We start from the raw sequence: 17,254 nt of genomic DNA, 5'->3' as shown, positions 1-17,254 counted from the left end.
CAATCCGTTGCAGGTCGACGGGAAAAGTACTCGTATCTCGGACACGTGCCCCGTTTGGTTCGGTTCGGGTTCCTCGTTCGCGCGGTGCACTCGCGCCGTGTTCCACGCGAGCAGTACGGTTCCCCTTCCCGTGCGTCGATCGGCAGTATCCCGGGCAAGTTACTCGCGCGAGCTCGATCGGTAGCGCTCGTAGGTACCGCGAACCGACGAAAAGTCGCGCACGACGAACGAGCAACGACCAAGGAGCGCTCCCGCCGGATCCCGGCAGCGAACGAGGGAGCAAAGGGACGACGCGCCACGCCGTAGAGAACCGAGCCTCGGGGAGGAGAAGAGAGCCCGATGGAGTAGATAAATAGATGGATGGGCAATATTATAACTCACCGGCTGTCATCCTGTACGGAGAGTCAGGCTGCTAATCAGACCCTGGCTCGCTCTCGCCCCTCGACCGACCCTTCACGAAAAATGGATTTATTGCCGTTCGCCTCGACTTCGGCACGCTATCGAGCCCTCTGATCCGTAGAATGTAACCATCGTCGTACTATTCGCGTCGAGCCTTCCACTCCGACTCGGCCCCCCCTTCTACCGTCCAGCCTCCTCGTCCCTAGACCCGCGCCCCGTCCTTCCGTCTTCGGCTCCCTTCCGCTCGACTTCCCCCTTTTTTCTTCCCTAGCTTCTCTCTCTCTCTCTCATTCTTTCCTTCTTTCGCTTCTTTTTCCCGAACGATCTCTCAGCGCGATCGTCCTTCGCGGAGGTTACGACTTCGAGGGACGATGATCGTCGGGGGCGCGTGTTTCGCGTCGAATTTTCCACGCGCGATCCAAGAACCGGGACCGGGACCGGAACCAGGACCGAGCGTGCCGATCGATCGCGCCGCGGACCTCGAAGCTTTCACCCGACGCGGAGCTCGCGTTAGACAAAGAGGAAAAGGCGGAGGTGAACAGCGATCCTCGATCCCGCGATCCCGCGATCCATGGTCCGACAGAGGGGATACGTCGGTGGGCTCGGCCAAGGAACGACGCGACGCCGGGGGGAGGGCTCAGGTGAGGACCAATGCATCAAGCAAACGGTGACACTCGCCTCCTCTGCACGGCGTGCATAGATCATGTCGACCTCGTTGCCGTCGGACGCGGTGCTCCGCGACGAAGAGACGGGGGAAGATCTAAAGCTTCGAAGGGGTATGACCCCCCCTCTCTCTCTCTTTCTCTCTCTCTCTCTCTCTCTCTCTCTCTCGCCCGTTCCACTCCTTCCGACTCCCCTCCACACCGCTCCTTACGCTCCGATGGCTTTTCTCTTTCTCGCACTTGTTGTACTCGGAGAGCACAGATGTACGGCCCGAACGAGATAGACGCGACGAAGAGAGTGGAACCGTCCGAGACCCTTGCTCGAGCTGCGCGTACGTGTGTGCACGAGCGATCGTTCGCGCGCGCGCCCGCTCACTCGCGCGAGTTTGTACGTGCGCGCGTGTGTTTTTTCAACGAGATTTATTACCGAACTCCTAATGCTCCGGGGCACGAGGAGAGGGTGCTGCCGCTCTTCCCACCCATCGACTCTCACCCTGCCCTCACCCGGTACCGCCACCACCGTCGCCAACGTCGTCGCCGTCGTCGCCCTCGACGTCATCCTCGTAGTCGTCGTAGTCGTCGTACTCTTCCTAGTCTTCGTCCTCTTCGTCGTCGTCGTCGTCGTAGTCGTAGTAGTCGTCGTCGTTGGCCGTTGTCGTTGTCGTCGTCATGGTCGTCGGTCTTGCCTCGCCGGCATTTCGTACCTTCTCGCCGTGCCGTAGTTCGTCTTCGCGCGCCGCTTAATCCCCGGCTGCCACGCTATTACGAGTTGATTTACATTCCTGCGTTAACAAGGGCCAGTGGAACGCGCCTCCGATTCGGCGCGGCGCGGCGCGGGGCGGCGCGGCGCTCGGTCGTCATCCTCCCCGGCCGCTCACCGTTACGCCGCGCTCGGCCGAGATCTCGAAAATTTCCCGACACCGGGGACAAAGGAAACGAATTCTCCCGCGCGGCGATACCTCGTTCGTGGCCTGATCCCCCGGCGGTCGGTGCCGCGCGTACGCGACGCCGTGACGCGAGTTTCGACGCGAGTGAAAAGTTCGGTGTCGCGGAAGTCTTCGAAAAGCGACGAAAACCCTGTGCGCGCGGACGTGGACGTGGACGCGGACGAGGACGAGGACGAGGACGGGAGCGCGGGGGGGTCTCTCGCGTATACGCCGCCGTGGCAATAAACGTCGCCGTCGAAATATTTACGGCTACAAACGGTATCGTAAGCGCGGAATAAATCATTATTAAGCAAATCGTATTAACGTTTATAAATTCTACTCTTAAGGAAAGCAACTTTAACGAGATCGTCGCTACGGATTACGTAATTTCGACCGCGGCCGCGTCACCGTGACTCTTCCGATCGTCGTGTGTCTCACCTAGAAATAGCAATTCTTCATCCTCGGGACGCGCGCCGCCGACTATTTAAGAAGTCTCCCCTCCCCCCTCTCTCTCTCGCTCGCCGTCTTTGCCCACCTCTGTCCATTAATCCTTCGTCGTTATTTACCGCGTTTGCGTTCCGCGCGTCTCGGTCGTGCACCGTCCAAGAAAAAGCGAGCGCGGAGAATTTCGCGGGAAATTCGCCGACCGTCGAACCGTTCTCTCGACGAGATAGATATTTCGCGAAACGACGGACAGACGGATGGACGAACGACGGACACGATGGAAGACCGGGCCGAGGACCGCGCGACGGAACGGAGTTGGGCGCACCGGGGTTGTATCGGCGATGCCTTTCTTTCTCTCGCGAACGGTCGCTCGGGCCGTGCGGGACGACGGGACGCTAGAACGCAGAACGAAAGAAGAAAGAAACCGAGCGAGAGAGCGAACGAGTGTGCGTCCGTGGTAACTGGAAAGAGAGAGAACCAAAGAGAGAGAGAAAGAGCGCGGTAACGAGGGCGAGGGCGAGGGTGGAAACGAAGAAAGGAGAGACACGGAGAAGTCGCGAGACCAAGGAAGAGAGTCTCTGCGCGAAACTGGGAAGAGTGGGATGGGGGCGTGGGTGGAATGAGGCGCTAGTGGGGAGAGAAATACGCCGGGCCGGTGCGTGTGCGGTGGGGATAGGTCAGGGCCGCGGGCGGAGGGGTGACGGCTGTGGCGTTGACGAGGGGTCAGGCGGGGAGGGATGGTCCGTTTGGCGCGGGGCTCGGAACGGGCCGCGAGGGGCAGCGGAGGAAGGGATACGTAGCAAAGGAGCGGCTCGGCTCGGCTCGGCGCGGAGCGAAACGAAGCGCGGCGTAGCGGGGAAGATTCGGTGGATAAAGCGGGCCGGGCGCAGCGGGGTTCGAGGGGACGAGCGGAACGGTAGAGGGGGGTCTCGTCGAGGCGCGGAGAGGTGCATCGGCGGCGGCGGCGGTGGTGGCGGCGGTGGCGGCGGCGGCGGCAGCGGCGGCGGCGGCGACGGCGACGGCACGGTGGAGGGGGCAGAGACGGGGAAGATGACCGCGGAGCCGTCAGTGCGCCACGTGCTGTCGTCGTGGGAGGGTCTTTGCTTTCGCTCCGTTCCGTCGGCGAGTCATGCATCGCGTTACCGCGAAATCGTGACTCGTCCATCCGGAGCACCGGTTCTCCGTTGGTTGTTCGGCGTTCGCGCGAGAGAACCCGCCCGGTTGTTCGGCCGGTGATTATTCGCGAGCGATGCGATATTACGACGGTCGGTGACGTGCGCGTAGTAGCCCCGCGGGAGAAGAAAACCTTTACGAGAACGGAGTGATACGCGCGAGGCGGCCCCGTCTGTCGAGCGTAACGTCGAACCAGTTAAGTGAGTGGTGCGGTCTTTGTCGTCATTGCGCGGGTGGCCGAGAGAAAGAGAGAGAGAAAGAGGATCCTTGGAGAGGATGACGCGGTGATACGATGCCGAGGGAATCACGGAGGACACGCGCGTCCCGATGCTCGTCGTCCAAGCGCCGCGTCGCTCTTACCGTACACGCGACGAGGATAATCGCTCCTGACGCACCGGTGGTGCCGACGATTCATCGGGACTGACGTTTCCTGCGCGCTGGAACCACTACTTCGCGGTGAGTTCGCTTTCGCGAGAGCCACGATCGACCGCTAGCGCGCGACGCTTCGCGACTTACCCGTCACCGACGACAACGACCACGACTACTCCTATTACCGCTGCTCCCGGTACCGCCGTTCGTCGCTCCGATTTCGTCGCCCGGCTCGTCTCCGTCCTTTCGGCTTTCCGCGAAACGATCTCCCGTCCCGTGAACGAAGACGCGCGACGTACGGCTCCGCGTACGACGAGTTCGTTCCCCGGAATCGGACTCACCGATCGAAACACACGGATCGGATCGAACCGCGTCGCGTTTCAATTTTCTATTTCGGTCCGCGCGGCCCGCTCGGTTTTCCCCTACTTTGCGTCGATTCGCACTTTCTCCCTCTCTCTTTCCGTCGCGGACACTTACGATAACGCACACGAAGCGTACGCACGCACGCACGCACGCACGCACGTACTCGTAACCTTTCCTCCGCGACGGACGATACCGAGCGATTCGATTCGTCACGGCGAGCCCGTATCTCAGCCTACCGGTTTCCGTGGTTCGCGAGCCCCCCTTTTCACGGTGGCACCGTGCTCGCCGTCACTCGTTCGATTTCGTCTGGTCCGGGGTCGCGGAGAGCGCAAAGGAGAATTCACGCGTCGCTGGTCAGACGAACTCGAACTCCGATCGAACACCGTTCACTCGTCGCGAGAAAAGTGCGTTCGTCCAGGTCCGTGTAGTTTCCAGGCGGTCGAGTTACTGCCACGTGGCACGCATCGTGACTCGCAACGAAGACGACCGAGTCGACGAATCTCTCACGGTTGCTCCGCGGCACGGGATCTCGCGTTCCACGGAGTGTCTTTTCTCGCGAAAGCGTACCTCGACTCGCGGTGCGCGTCCGTGCGGACCGAGTATCGTTCCACTTGAATTTATGCGGAACACCGTTCGGTGCAACACGGCGTTGTATACACGCCGTACGTGGTCGCACATGCTCGTTTCCGCGTTCGTACGTTGTTCGCGGGCGCGACGACCGATCCCCTGTTCTCGATTATAGACTTTCGAACCCACGCGCGTTCGTCTCTTTTCTACGAGAAGTAACGAATGAAGTTCGCGATACGGAATCGGTGGTCGCGAGTCGCGTTCTCGTCGAGAATTTCGCGACTGTTCGTCGACTCGCGACCAATCGACGTCATCGAACGCTCTCGGATCGTTCTCGTCGCGAGAGTTCTCGCAAAGAACGAAACGAGAGTCTCGAAACGTGTCGTCTCGCCTCTCGACGATCCCGAGACACTCCACGAGCTCGTTCGTCGCCGTCCATCTCGTAAACGGAGATCCTCGGACATCGAGCACGCCCACGTCTCCGTGTCGGCGCTTTTAACCGTTATTAGTCGCGAGTCGATTTCCAGGAATCCCGGGACAATACGCTCGGGGAAAGGTAGAAACTTCCCTTTCCTTCGGAAACAAAGTTCAGCCACCTACGCGCGCCGTTCGCGGGGAGAAGCTCCTCCGCGTCGTTCGAAACCGGTAACGAGGGGAATCGTTCACCATCTTGGACCACGGTTTTCGAATACCGCGTGCGTATTCAACGCTCGTCGCGAATCGTCGTTTCGCAGCGTGTAAAACATCGATCGTTGAAAGATCCAAGTGTTCGAAACAATCGTAACTCGTTCGTTTTCGAAAAGCTCGCGTTACGGAATACTTTTTCTCGCAAATTTTACGAGAGAAACTTACTGAACGTGATACAGTTTAATAACTAAGAGAGGTTAATTCGTCGAAGCGCCGAGCTTCTTTTGTCTTCAATTCCGTTGAATTCGTATTGCGTGTTTCTTACATGTATTGAAGAATTGAAAGAGTGTCTAAAGTTTGAAAATATTGTAAAAAATGCTACAAAGATAACGCAGCACGGTTCGAACGAGATATCGTCGGAAAGTTGACAAAACGCTTTATAATATCCTACGAAACTCGCAAAGGACGACCATTTTTGCACGTACCGTGTTTGAATAATACTCGTTGAAGTTTGTTTTAGGTAGATTCTTTTACGATCTCGAAATTATTTAAAATTTATTAATAGAAGTATATAGTGGTTTAAATTGTATACCGTCAGTCGACAGTGAGTGACGCGGTCTGAACGAAAAGTATACTGTCGTTCATTGATGATTGACGCGAACCGAACGAAAAGTATAGCGTCAGTCAACGGTGACTGACGCGACGCTTAACGCGCTAACGTTTTCAAGAGGAAAACGTTGCTCGATATTTGGTAAAGAACCGGAAGAATATTTAGTTTTTCGGTGGCCAACTTGCGCGATCGTTGTTCGGTCACGAGGAACAACCGCTCGGAAAACAGAGTCGTCTTTGGGATATTCGAGCACCGAGTACTTTCCCCGAGGTAATTCATCCGGCGTGCGAAAGTACCGCGAAGAAAAGAGAAGAGGAATCGTTAGTTTTATTTCGAGTTGTTCGCCCTTGAAATCGATCTTCTCCGGTAGAAGATGTTTTCGAGAGAAGGTATTTCCGACGTCGCAATCCCCAGAAACGTTGCCGTCGCGACGGTGATTTTTTCCATAAAATGATCGTACGCTGCGTTTTTTTTTTCTTTTTTTTTTTTCTCGAAGCGGATCTCGTTTTTCACGCGAAAACGGACAAACGGCGTCGTCGAAATTCGAGATCGACGAGGTCGTTGAATCTCGAGAAAATACGAACGACCGGTTTCGTAAGCCTCGAGCGTACCAACGAGCACTCTGGAATATTTATTTATTTATTTTGCTGGCTAAGAACTCTCCGGTGTACGCGAGAATCGCGACAATACGCTCGAAAACGGAGAGAAAACGGAAAAAGTCAAACACCACGGATGTCGTTTACACGCTTAAGTACACTGTACCGTGAGTGGTAAGGTGGAGCCCGACAGACACCGGTGAATTTCGTTTTCGTCGAAAATTCAACTCGTTCGATTTCTCGATAAATCTGTACGAGTAATTAACGTCGAATCTTTTCTCTCAAAAATGTCCACGAATGTTTAAACGATCGTACAGGAACCTGGAGACCCCACTGCTAAGGGTTTCGGCTAAGGGTGAATCTTACAATTAATACCGTTACCTCGACCGTACAGAATCAGATTATAATGTATATAATCTGACCATACTATAAATTCAGATTATAATGTAAATATAATTATTACGATACAAAGAGATTTCGCCTATCCAGTAGTATAATGAATTTTAAATAGAAGAGTATAAAGTGAAAAGTGTAGAGAAATATGCACATATAGAACCTATTGTCGACAGTATCGTGTGCTCTTTGCGACTCTCGGCTTGTAACTGAAAAATCGGAAAAGAAAATAGGCGAACCTTTGCCCGTGCAAGAAACGACCCTTCGACACCGATGCAACGTCAGTCCTTGAAATTACCATCGGTTATCGACGTCCGACACGCCTGACATCATCGTTGCATTGGTTCCGACACGGTGTAATTTCTTCTCGTGGATATCCCGTAATTCCCGTAGTTTCGTGCACGCTCGAAACGAAACGTCCGGCACGCGTTGTCGAAAGAGAAACCGAACTCGCTCGAGGAAAGAAACGCGGCTACCTGCTCCCCGTCTTCCGAGAATTCGCGCGTCAGAGTCGGGATCGATCGAGCATCGCGGTCGCGCGACAACGATTTGTTTGTTCCTTGATTTTTTTGCATTTTTCAACGGTCGCCAATTATGGATCCGCGGGATGCCCGCGTTTGACGCGCGGCTGACACCGCTGACGTCATCGCGTTCGGAAAAACCAGTCCGCCTCGCTCCCGGAGCCCGATTAAATGCATATTTTCGTACCGCGGACGACCTTTGTAATTTTCGTCGATTCGCCTACGGCGGGATCGAAACCAGATCCGTTCTCGCATTCCGTGCGACGATCGGTGAAAAATAAGAAACCATCGTCTCCTTCTCCACCTCCACCTCCGCCTCCAACTCGGCCGCCGCTGGTGTCGCGTAAAAACGATGTCCGAGGAATTTGTTGTCGCGCGACTTCCTTCGTGAGCCGCGAACCGGGCCGATGATTAATCGACTGGTCGAAGGCCGTGCCGAACGGGCCACTGGACTCTTCAGTTTCCTCGAACCGATTTCTCTTCACCGATTTCCTCGAAGGGATCGACGAACCGGTGGTCACGGGTGGTCATGAGTAGTCATGAGTAGTCACAAGTGGTCACGAGTGGTCATGAAGAGTCACGAGTGGTCACGAGTGGTAACGCGAAAAAAATAATTGCCACGTTCGATAGGTTTTGTTTCGCGAACGATTTTACCTGGTCGCGCGTATCACCGGGCGAGAAGACACCCCTGGTTCGTAGGTGTATCGCGTCCGAAGCCAGACGCGCTCGCTCTCGCGCTCGCACTCGCCTCGAACTCGAGTTCTAACGCGTCAATAGCACACCCCCGCGATTCAGTAGCGCCTATTGAAGTCTGCGATGACGGGCCCCGTCTGTCAGCAGATCAAAGCCGAAGTAAGCTCTCTTTGTGATGCTCCGTCGAGTCGGTATTTAATTATGTATGAGATCGATATTCGGGCCTTCGGGGGCTCTCTTTCAACTTCCCAGTCTCTCCGGTCTCTTGATCTCTCCGTCTCGGTTCCTCGTTCTCCCCCTTTCACCCTGTCGCGAACCACTCTCTCTCTCTCTCTCTCTTTCTATTTCTCTCTCTCTTTCGTTCTCTCTCGGTCTCGCTCCCACACGCTCCGCTCCCTCTATTTTCTCGTTACGAATAAACTCGAAACCGGTGCCAAGTAAATCCTCGCTTTTGCCCGATGCTTCGTTTCCTCTGCGCGGTGTATCGAACTCGCGCGATCACCGTTTCTTTTCTATTCGGTTTGTCGAGATCCAACGAGGGAAAGAACGATCGGTCGGTTCCGCGTGGCGAACGGAAGGAACGCTTCGAGGACAACGTTTTACGAGTCGCGCGCGGGCCTCTCGGGTCCCGGAGCGCGTTGCCCGCGAGCTTAACGCCCCGCGTTTAAATCTCGCGCGATCGTAAAGATCTCGTAAACGGGCGAGCGCGTCCATCCGTCGAAAGGTACAAAGGATCGTGGGAAGAAAGACGAGATTATTAACGAGGTAAACGAACGCGCACGGTGGCTGTAAACTGTCGGCGGAGTCCGCTTCCGAAGGACGGAGCGCGCAACGTTTCAATGAACGCGTCATTGGACCTCCTGGACCTACCTTTTCGTCCGGTCTCCCCTCCCCGCACCTCCCCGCTCCTCTCGCGTCTTACGCGCGCGATCTCACGGGGCCGGAGAGACCCACCCTCTCGATCGTCGTCGTAATCGTCCTCGGAAGTGGCTCGTCGGGTCCGCGCGGTCGAAATACCGCGGGAAAACGTTGACGAGCGACACGAAAGGGGGCAGCGAACGCGAGGGAGAGATGGTTCGTTTCGAATATTTATTCGTTAAATTTCACGATGGAAAACTCTTTGATCAAAATCATGCCTCTCGATGAACGTACTATCGGTTTTATCGCGATACATACGTCACGCAAGAAACGAATTCGAACAAACAAACAAACAAACAAACAAACAAACAAACAAACAAACGCGCGCACGGGGGGTGGAGAAGCAAGAGGTGGGGGGTACGAGCGGTACGAGCGGCGCGAGCCCACCCTTCGCGAACGCAAAAAAATATTAGCGAGCCGCGATGGCGCTAATTTGCCGCGACCCGCGGCGGTGTTCGGCTGTTCTTTTTTCTCCCTGTCACTGTCCCCTCCCTCTTCCTCTCCGTCCATCTATCCGCTGGTCCGTCCGTCGGTTCGTCTCTGTCTCTCTCCCCTTGGCCTCGCGTACGCCCGGCTCGCTCGCTTTTCCGATCGAACGAATCCATTTCGCTCGATTTCCATTTTCACGCATCGATTGCGCGTGTGTGCAATCGCGTACCGCACGACGAATGACCACGAAAGGTTATCGTTGCACTTCGAATTACGATCGGTGCGTACCTTTCGATTTGACGTTTCTGCTTCTGCTTCTGCTTCTGCTTCTGCTTCTGCTTCTGCTTTGGCTTTTCGCCGGCGTCCCTCGATAAACGTTGTAGCAGAACCGAGGGTGGTGGGGATCGGCGTACCGTGTCGTCGACTGCTGGCCTTTCCCCTCCACCGGTCTCCGCGATCCTCCGTGTTCCCTAGGGCGCGTATACACTGTTTCGGTAATCCGATGGAAGCTTTGCGCGGAACCGTAGTTTCCCCTCGCGTCGAACGCGGCGCCGGCCTACCCTCCCCACTCGACCTCCACGCGTCGCGATTATTTACCCCTCGGTTAGCCTTTCGCGCGGACGCAATTTTTGAAACGCGGCTTTCGTTCGCGTTGTCGGCAATTAAACGCGCGCACGCGACGATCGGACCAAAGACGAGAGGGAGAACGAGTAACGCTCGAGGCTCGTCGACCGTGCGGATACCCGGGGACGAGTAATAGGCGAAGAGAGAAGGGGAAAACGGGAATGGTGGCGATGGTGGTGGTGATGGTGGTGCTGGTGGTGGTGGTGGTGGTGGTGCTGGTGATGGTGGTGGTAGTGGCGGCGGTGGTGGCGAGGGATGGGGGAATCGAGAGAAACGGGAGGAACCCGGTTTTGATCGGTCGCACAGAAAATTGTATTTTCGAAATCAATTAATATCCAGAGAATAATAATACACCGGCTAATGATCGCGCGGCGTGGTATAGCCGACTTGCTGCTCACCCCTCGCCGCTCCCTTTTCCCTTGGTCTCGGCCACGATCACCCTCGGGCTACTTGCGAGTTGGATTCCGCGCGGCTTGTGATGCGTCGATTCGACCAAAGTGCGTTTGACAATTTTTAATTATCGATAACGAGTTTGACCGCGAAGATAGGTCGACCGAAACGCGCGGCGTTTGCGCGCATCAGCGAATAATCGAAAAGCCGGTTCTGCTCGTTTGTTGATACCGTATCGTTTTCGTTGTAAGCAATGAGTTTCGAAATTTTCTATTTAACACGGACGACGGTTTGTCTCTTTAACCCGCCGCTGATAGAACCCGATTGCGCGCTAATGGTTTATCAAAGGGAGACGCGTGAAACGCGATTATCCCGATGCGCGCGTGTTCTTACCACCCTTTGTTTTACGAATTGACCGTTTGCGCTCGAAAGGTGACCGACAGTCGCCAAACGACTGGAATTTTTCTAATTTCTCTCCTTTCCAAGGAAAACTTTCTTCGCGGCTCGAGGTAAAAACAGTGCCTCGTAAAATATACGAAATACCTCGACGGGATGAGATCCAAGTTTATTCTATGATTTATTATCTAAAGATTTTCAATTTCTCGCGTAGAAAAATGCTTCGAGCGCGAAGGGTGAAATCTCGGCAACGCGTGCCATAATCGACACCTCGTCGCTGCCCTCCTGAACGCTCGGTTGTCTTTTCGAACACACTGCGTAAGAGTTTCTTTCCAATATTTAGAAAATATAATTCTTGCATTTTCTAATATCACGGAAATATATTTCAACGTACGAACGTGGGCAAGACTCACGGGTGATTCTTGCGTTTCGTCCAACTTGCCGCGAATCTACGCGATATTGTACGCGAAGAGATTAACGTTCGTTTCGACCTTTCAGCGACGAAGACGCCTCTTATTAGATTCGTCGCGTAGACATTGACGCGTGTCACTCGTTTCTCCACGGTGACAGAGACGCGTTAGACGTTTCGATCGGTCCTGAAGACGAGCAGAAATCGATCCCGACGCACCGATCCACGATCCTACCGCGATGTATCGAGGTTGATGGAACGCGAAGAAATATTGGAACGAATGTAACGATGACGTCAGGCTTATCGGGCATCGTTAGCCGATGGCTGACGTTAATTTCAAGGACTGCCATTGTATCGGTGCCGAAGGATCGTCCGTTGCACGATCAAAGGTTCGTCCATTTTCCTTTCCGATTTTTGAATTCCCAGACGAATGTCGCGTAGGGTACGCGATACTATCGTCGTTCGTACCAAGTTGCATTTGTTTACATTTTTCTATTTACGAATCGTTGTACCACTGGATACGCGAGATCCCTGTGTATTATGATAAACTTTGATTCGAATCTTGGGAATTTTTCGCCCAACTCCCTTTCGATAACGCGATCGTTGAATTTCGCGAACGAGCACCGATCTCTCGACGATCCAGGCTTCGAGACGAAGCGGATCGATGAATTTCGACGCGTAAACGCGACAACCTCGAACGATACGAAGCGTTCGCAACCGAAAATGGTCAATGCTGTTTGACAACCTGGCCACTCGACACTGCTTACGATACTACGAGATATTATTATTATTCCTTCATTTACGGTGTAATAATATTCAATAACAGTTTATACCTATTCCTTTTCTTTCGCAACGTTTAAAGAGCGACATTTAGAGAAATAAAAGCTTCATCCTGTTCGCATCACACCGCTCCACAACACCTATTTAAATGACCAACCGTTACTCTTATCTCGTACGGTGCTCGAAGCTCTTAATTCTCTTTTCCCACAAATGACCAAATGTTGTTTTATTATCGATACTTTGTTCATCGGGTCGACTCTGTTAAATCTTACGAGAACGATACGCGTAAACCGGGAGAAGGAAACGTTAAACGGTAGCAAAGTCGATAACAGATACGCAGGAATTTGCGAAAGAGTCGCTCCGAAAAAGTCGAGCCGTTTATCGAACTCGTTGGCCCTGCTAGTCACCCTCGCGAGGCAACTTCGACAACTCACCGAAGTTCCGTTGTAACCGACGGAAAAAAGTTCGGTATCTCGCTAGATTCTAGGGGGAACCTTGAGTTTTATCGGCTCTTGGATAAGTACGCGGTCGATCGCACGATCGAGGATCTTGGAAATAAATAAAAGGTACGCGACGCCCTCTCCTTTGTTCGAGCGTGGACATTTTCGAGAGACTTGGGAGACGAAGTCGTTATTGGGAGAAAGACGCGCTATATAGGCCTTCCAATCTCGCGCGATACGAACCTGCGAAAGTTTTAAACAATCGGCTCGAAAAATTACTCGGAACTGCGATACAGTTCCGCGGTAGAGTCGATCTCGTTTGTCTCGTTCCATTTGTACGACCTTTTGTCAAATTTCCGCTCGTGATTTCTCCGGTTACGCGTGTTTCGTTCCATAAGGATACTCGGATATCTGCACGTATAATAAGTTCGAACATCGATTCAAAGAATGGGGATCTGGAACGGTTTGCGGTATTTTTACAAGACGATAAATATATATGTATAAAAATATATGCAAACGTATATAAAAAGACACAAAAACAGATTTTACATTTGGCTTCCATTGTAAAAATAAAATAAAATGATAAAAGACAGAGCTCGATATTTTAACCATGAAAAAAGAAATATGTTCTATTCGCAATATTTGCATCGATATTTTCCAATACACTGTACACCGTAGAGTCGATTGTATCTGAACAGTAGCAACGGGCCCCGCGATCTCTAGAGACGGTAGTGGTCTTAGCCTCGGTTTTAGGACCGACTTTGTCCTCCGTCTTTTTTCCAACGGCCCTATCTGTAGCGTCGTAAACGAAAGAAGACGAACCGTCGACACTTCCACGTAGCTTCGAGTCTTTCCCGTATCGTTGAGCTCCGAGTCCGTTTCGCGTCATCGAATTCCAACGATGCACCATCCCGATCCTGTCCACGTTCGCGTTGACCGGTGCGCCATCGATACGACCGGAAAGCGGTCTCTCGAACTATTTTCGATCGTTTCGTAACGATAACGGAAGCTCGAATCGAGCCCGTGGGGAACATCGAGGCGAGCCACGCGAGGAAAGTTTCGCGCGTAGATTTTTCGGGCGAAAACGCACGGAGAAACGGCGACGCGACGCGACGGACGTTTACGGGCGCCAGATCGATCAAAGGAGGCTGCCAACTTGACGCGAACCGGTCGTAACTCGCTCGTCGCGGGTCCGTCTAAATGCGTATCCAGAGTCTCTCCGGACGCGACAGCAGCCGACTGTTTCGGTCCCAACTCGGTGGTGCGCGTAGCTTCTTTCTTTCCGTTTTCTTTTTTCTTTTTTTTTTTTCTTCTTTTTTGTTTCTCTCTCCACGCGCAGTCGGTTTTCTTCGATCTGGACCATCCATCGCCCGGCAGATACGTACCGTGCAACGCGACTCGAGCAGATAATATCTCGCAGTTAGCGCTCGAAGGAAGCCCGGAAACGCGAGCGACGTACTTTATGTATTCGCGATAGACGATAAATTCTACCTCCCGCCTCCGCGCGGAGAAAAATTCCTCCGTGAATCACCGGCTAGATTACTCGCGTCGTTGCTCCCCGGATTTCGCAGGACAGAAGTATTCCGCCGCGCGCGAGACTCGTGGAATCGCGTTGGCAACGCGCGCGCGCGCGCCCGCGCGTCTCCGCGGCGACCGCCTCGTAAATCATTCGCGATCTTCGGACGCGCACGCTTTGTTTCGCGACTACGCGAAGACTCGATAGTCTTCGATTTCGAGAATCTGCCGACGTTCCTCGATCCGAGACAGTTCTCGCGCCCGTGTCCCTCGAGTTGTCGCGCAGCTGCCCCCACCACCGCTATCCCCACCACCGATACTCGGACCCATCCTACGGGGACCCCGTTTCGCCGTGTACGATGTACCGAGTTAGATTCGGAAAGGGTGAATTCGCTGCTCGTTTTCTTTAGTTTCTCGAGTACTCGAAACGTTGAATTTATTTATTCAATTATCGGTTAGACCCTTTGGTATAGGAAAATAAAGATACATTGTACAGATCGTTGTACAAGGGTAAGGTTATTTGTAGAAGTAGTGGGAGAGACGAAATAATTTGGAAATTTATAAAATTTATGTTTATTGATATGTATTCTACCAAGCCTCTTCAACCGATCGTAAACTGTTCTGTGGAATTCTGGTTGCGGTACTAAATGTTGTCACGGCTAAGTCCAAGATTTATTTAACAAGTTGGATTTAATGTCGGTACAGGTGAAGAAATTATTTGATTTTAAATTAAGACGAGATAATTAGAGGCAAGTATAGATAAATACTGCGGATCCTTCGCTCGAAAATATCGATTCGAGTATTACAATTCCAACATTTTTTACCTAGTTAAAATACTTTGATTCGTTTTCACTTTTTCGAGAGAAAAGTTGTCTTCGAATGCGAAATAATCGTCGGCCGATTTTTTCGCTTCGTTATGATTTTCGAAGTGTTCGTTTCGAACCGTGTTGCATCGAACCGAACAGGTGATAGCTCGAAGATGCAGTATCCGGAGAGTAGACAAGGTAGGAAAGGATTCTCCGTTCTAGCTTTGGTATTGTTTCGATAGTGACTTTAACGATACGCGGGATAACTTTTGTCGCTTCCACGCTACTAACTGTAAGTGACGTTCCTTCTTTAACACGGCGTTTAGGTTGGTTAATTTTCGACTTTATCGATACGCTTCGTTACGACGAAATGGCCAATTTTCGCAAAACGAAAGAAAATCGACGAGAAACTAAAATATCATGTCTCGTGCAATATTTGATGGGAATGCTAAATTTGAAATATATCTAAAAAATTGATCCAGCTAAGAGCCGAAGTGATCCGTCTCGAAAGGAATGCGAGTCTCGTTGGTTGTAATTTTGTCTCCTTTTTAACGCGCGTCGTTGACAGAAATCCATAAAGAATGTCGTTTCTCGATCAGTATTCCGTAAACACAAGTTCCCAAAAACATCTCTAATATATGTATACAGAGTGGGACGATCTTCGCGCGGACTTTGTTTCGCAATAATTCGATCGTCCTCCTGGATATCCTCTCGATGCAACAGCGATTTGTTGCGTTTAAAAATTCAATTTATTCGAGTTTTTAATAAATTAATAAGAGTGATTCGCAATATTGGATTCTTTTCTTAAAAATTTCTACAAATATTTAAACAATTACAAGCCGAATGTTTCGTTTCTCTTTCAATTGTTTGGGAATATGTTAGATTTTGGTCGACTAATTTTCGTTTTATTTACTTCTGCAATTTCCGAATTATAGATGGTCGATAACGGCAGAATTTCTTTCTCGTTCTTCCATTTCGTGAGGCAAACTTTTTTATTTCGAAGCGCTGTTGCATCGACATTTGCCAAATTTTTTGTTTTTATCGGAATAAACTTTCTGCGTCTAGATGCGCGTATTTTGCGTCGAAGTAATCCACGGTCGAAGAGTTAATTTTGAAAATCTAACCACGATTTATGTCCCGATAGTCTTGGATGGTTCGCGAAGGATTACCCGGTCCTTCGAGTTGTCGCGCAGCTATCAATTAGGTTTCGTAAACGGTGATTCGGTTACTCGTTTTCCATCGTTCCTCGAATCCGATTGGTCGGAACTCTCCGCCATTCGTCGTAACGCGCGCCACCGAGCAATATTTGCGAAAAGCATCGTTTATCAAACGGACTTCGTTATTTTACGAACTAAAGTTCCCAAAATGCAAAATATGTCCCGAACGAAAACCTCTAAAATGTGTGCGCAGGCTGTATAATTCGTTCATCCGAGTAACTCGTTTATTTTTCAAAATAAAAGAAAACGTTCGATGCATGGTTCGAGGTAGTTCAGGATGCCCCAAAGGACAACTACGAAGAATAGTGTTTTTTTTTTGGAAATTTGCACGGTTACCGGCGCAGTGATATTCGATACGTGCTTCACGGACTCTTCGACGTAAATTTTCCATTTTTTCAATGTCTCGTTACGAATCGACGCAAAGAATATTCCGTCTCACCCGACACGATCGAACGTGATTTATTTACGCATCCCGCGATACTCGAAGGACACGCGGTTAGAGTACGACAATTGGAGCTCGTCTCTCGAAACGATCCAGTTTCGGTCCAGTTTGGTCCAGTTTTAGCCCAGCTTGTTACGTTCCATCGGAAGGTAAATAAAAACACGCGTCGATTCGTCCGAGAGGAAATTAACGACCCCGTAACGTCCTTGACGGTTTTACCCGGAATCGAAGAAACGCGTCACCTCGAAAACTTTCCGTCCTTGAAAATAAACGAGTGTACGCGGGTGATTCGTACGAAACGCCCCATCCCGTACACGGGAACACGGTCGCGTAGCTTTCCACGTTGCCCGTGTCCGCGTATTAAAACTCGATCTCCCCCGCGCTGTTGTATCCTAGAATTTAATATCTCTTTCGTCGAACGCGCTCGTCCCTCTTTCACGTACACGTTCGTAACGCGGCTCGCGACGTACAATGCGCGAACGTGGGACGGTCGGTCCGCTCGCTAAATAAACAAACAAGCGGCTCGCGCCACGGATGGACCCCCG

The 17,254-nt window shown here is 51.9% G+C and overlaps 1 protein-coding gene across 4 annotated transcripts in view; it reads left to right on the top strand.

Moving 5' to 3' along the window:
* The window catches only part of Tio (zinc finger domain-containing protein tiptop), a 173,193-nt gene that overhangs the window by 62,711 nt on the left and 93,228 nt on the right, over positions 1–17,254 (top strand). Inside the window, exon 1 of one of the 4 annotated variants that reach the window (XM_076324219.1) lies at positions 3,520–4,060. The exons of the other annotated variants lie outside the window; for them this stretch is intronic. The gene's annotated coding sequence lies outside the window, so the exon portion shown is untranslated. Of the gene's footprint in view, positions 1–3,519; positions 4,061–17,254 lie in introns of those variants that run through there. 4 annotated transcript variants of the gene reach the window in all.

Source organism: Ptiloglossa arizonensis, chromosome 12, assembly GCF_051014685.1.
Source record: "Ptiloglossa arizonensis isolate GNS036 chromosome 12, iyPtiAriz1_principal, whole genome shotgun sequence".
Taxonomy (NCBI): Eukaryota; Metazoa; Arthropoda; class Insecta; order Hymenoptera; family Colletidae; genus Ptiloglossa; species Ptiloglossa arizonensis.
Note: the sequence above shows the minus strand (reverse complement) of the source record. Positions and strands in the feature narration are given on the sequence as shown.